We start from the raw sequence: 3424 nt of genomic DNA, 5'->3' as shown, positions 1-3424 counted from the left end.
GATAGAGGAACCAGAAGAAAATTAGGTCAGTTATATAAAACTAAATATATATTTTTTATATTCCTAATCTAATTCCACTTCTCTCTCTCTCTCTCTCTCTCTCTCTCTCTCTCTCTCTCTCTCTCTCTCTCTCTCTCTCTCTCTCTCTCTCTCTCACTACTATATTAATTTTACATAAATGGTTGCATATGCCAGAGAGAAATAGAAAATTAGATTTAAAAAATATAAGAGTAAAATTAAGGCTAAACATTATTAAAGAGTTAAAATTTAGAAACAAGTGGAGAGCTTACTAAATTGTGACTATAATATTATAACATATTGTTAATTGTTTATAATTAATTTGTTAATTTCTCAATATTAAAAGCTGGTTGATTGTTTTAGATTTACAAGAAAAGAAGATTAAAATTCCGATTCTTCAGCACATACATACAAACAACTTTCGTACAAACAATGATTCGTACTTGAGTGAATATTGTTTTCGTGTACGAAAATTGTTGGCTCAAGAATTGAAATTTCTAAAAGAAAAGGAAGCAAAAGAAGAATGACCCGGAGGACGAGGATGGAAAACAAAAGGCACTTTTAAGCGCCAACTGGTACTTTTCATTGGCTAAACAGCACTGAAATGTCCCACATTTTTAATTATTCGACGATGGAAGTCTCTATTCGCATTAAATCGGCACTTTTCAATGCCACATATGAAATTCAACTCGATTAAATCGGCATTTTTCAATGCCACTGTAGGCCTATTTTCTAATACTCGAAAGCATTTGATTGACCAATTAAAATAAAAGAATCTTTGGTCATCCTTATTGATCAATGAAGAAGAAAACGTTTTAATCTTTATTGATCAATAAGGATGACTAAAGATTCCTTTATTTCGATTGGTTAATCAAATGCTTTCAAGTATTTTTAGTGCCAAGTTGAACATAGTTTAATAATTAATTGGATTTCTAGGTGAATGCCAACTGGACTGACCCATTATTTAGCCGAAAGTTGAGACCAACTGCACATAGACATTTAATTGAAATTCCTGTAAGTTTTATTTTTCTATTAGATTGTTTAATAACATTTTATATAATAATAATTTATAAATATATCTATGATACTCTTATTAATTTTCTTTGTTATTGATCTATTATTGAGTCAAATGATATAAGCATATATATTAATAAAATCCGTGATTAATGTATAAAAATAATAATTATGCAATTGCACTGTTACACATTGCAAATAACATATGCAGAAAACTCAGAATAACTAATTTGTCTTGCTTATTTTTCTTTCTTTATGATGCATCAGTATCGCTATTGCATTTTGATTAATCAATATTGATTAACATAATATTCACTATACTCTGATAATCTTTAAATTGCTCTATCTTCAGATGAATTATTTGTAACCAAGAGAATTCTCTATCATCGATTCTCTATCGGAGAATAGTGTTTTTTATGTTATGTTAATCAATATTGATTAATGAAAATCCAATAGCGATACTGATGCATCATAAAGAAGTAGAAACAAGTAAGACAAATTGCTTTTGAGTCTCATGCATTGTTTTTCTGATATTTGTAGTGATATAAACAGAGTTGTGATCGCATGCTCTTGAAGAATGCCTTTGTAGGTGGTACCGGGGGCGACTCGTTTATAGTGCGGAGGATAGTCCAAAGAGAGGGTTTTTTAGCTGGTATTCCCGCTTCACGGGTGAGTCCGGTATAACCATCTAGGACCGGTCCTGATGGTACGCGTAAATGCGTTTTTCCCTACTCTCGGAGAAAAAAAGAGTGTGATCGCATAATAACTATTTTTATACATTAATCACGTATTTTATTAATATATATGCTTATATAATTTGACTCGACAATAGTTCAATAACAAATAAAATAACAATAATTACAAATAATAACAATATTACAGATATAATAGAAATCCAAATTTTTGCTTATTTCCTGGAAGAAGGAAGAAGAAAAATTGCATAGCCAATCCTCCTTTAAAATATTAGATGTTTCTACGTTTGAGGAATTTGAGTACTTGCTTGGAGAAGAGAGCTACTCAGCTCTATTAGTATAAGAAAGGTGATGTCGATTCACCTCGATTCCGATTAATTAAGTTTTCGGAATTTTATAATTTTTATAATTATATAATTGAATAGAGGTCTATATAGAATGTAGATTAATATAATAGAGCACTTCTCTATGGTTATACATACATATAATAAATTTGATTAAATAAAAATATAAATATATAAATATGAATATAAATATAAAATATATACTTAATAAAAAAAGTTGAAGAAAATTGCTTAAATATATTTTCCTTTCCTTTATAGATAGATTAATAATATTAATTTCAGTGCGGATCGTAATTAATTAATGAAGTCATTAAAAAGGCTTTAATTAACAGTAGTAGTTATTTGTTTTAAGTGAATATATATTAAAAAATTAAATCTATATGTTTTTATTAATATAAATAATAAAATATATAGAAAATTTAATTATTTATATTTATTTACTTAAATAAAATGTAATTACTACTTTTAATTAAAACCCTTTTAATTAATGATCTCATTAATTAAATTAAGTACCATCTGCACTGTTACGACAAGCTTTGCTTTCTTCTTGCTACAAATTTGCTATCACGCCGTGCACAACAAAGCTTGTTCCGTTACTTACGTGAATTTTGCGTCTCGTCGTGCTAGGGTAAACTTTACTCTATTTTTACCACAAAATTGCTATCACATTGTGCAGGGCAAAGTTTGCTCTGTTATTTGCATGAATTGTGCGTCTGGTTGTGCCAGAGCATACTTTGCCCTCTTTTTGCCACAAAGTTGCTATTATACTGAGCAGGGCAAAGTTTGCACCGTTATTTGCGTGAAGTGTGTGTCTCATTATGCCGGAGCAACCGTTCCCCTATTTTTGCCACAAAGTTGCTATCATACCGTGCAGGGCAAAGTTTGCTCCGTTATTTGCGTGAATTGTGCGTCTTGTCGTGCCAGAGCAAACTTTGCTTTATTTCTGCCACAAATTTTCTAACACATTGTGCACAGCAAGACTTGTTCTATTATTTGCATCAATTTTGTGTTATGCTGTTACGACAAGCTTTGCCAACAAAAGATAGGCTTAATGCGGACACACCTTGTCGCAATTTTGCTACAAAGGCGTGCTCGAGTTTGTTACAAATTTTGCACAAAGTTTGCATCATTTTGCTATCTGGGGATGTTATGCTCTCTCGACCAATCGGCATGCAGTGTCCACTTTAAGCTCCGGATAGTAAACGCAATGTACAGATTACAAACTCCATCGCAACTCACCGCAAACGGCTGGTACGCAGAAGCCACCACCGAGGACCTTCCGAACTGATAGCTCTCCGGGAGGAAATTGCCGTGCGTCTTCCATCTGTTTGGAACAACGGCGCGCGACGCGTGGGG

General features: G+C 32.0%; 1 long non-coding RNA gene across 1 annotated transcript; it reads left to right on the top strand.

The window, feature by feature from the left end:
- On the top strand, nucleotides 1–2244 carry LOC105567542. The gene is made up of 4 exons (XR_001009360.1): nucleotides 1–25; nucleotides 382–593; nucleotides 955–1032; nucleotides 1915–2244. It is a non-coding gene; the product is annotated as an uncharacterized LOC105567542 (long non-coding RNA).
- Nucleotides 2245–3424: the final 1180 nt, after the last annotated feature.

The sequence above is a fragment of the Vollenhovia emeryi genome, unplaced genomic scaffold (assembly GCF_000949405.1).
Source record: "Vollenhovia emeryi isolate VEMERY1.0 unplaced genomic scaffold, V.emery_V1.0 DF942838.1, whole genome shotgun sequence".
Lineage (NCBI taxonomy): Eukaryota > Metazoa > Arthropoda > Insecta > Hymenoptera > Formicidae > Vollenhovia > Vollenhovia emeryi.
This window is presented reverse-complemented; position numbering and strand designations above follow the sequence as displayed.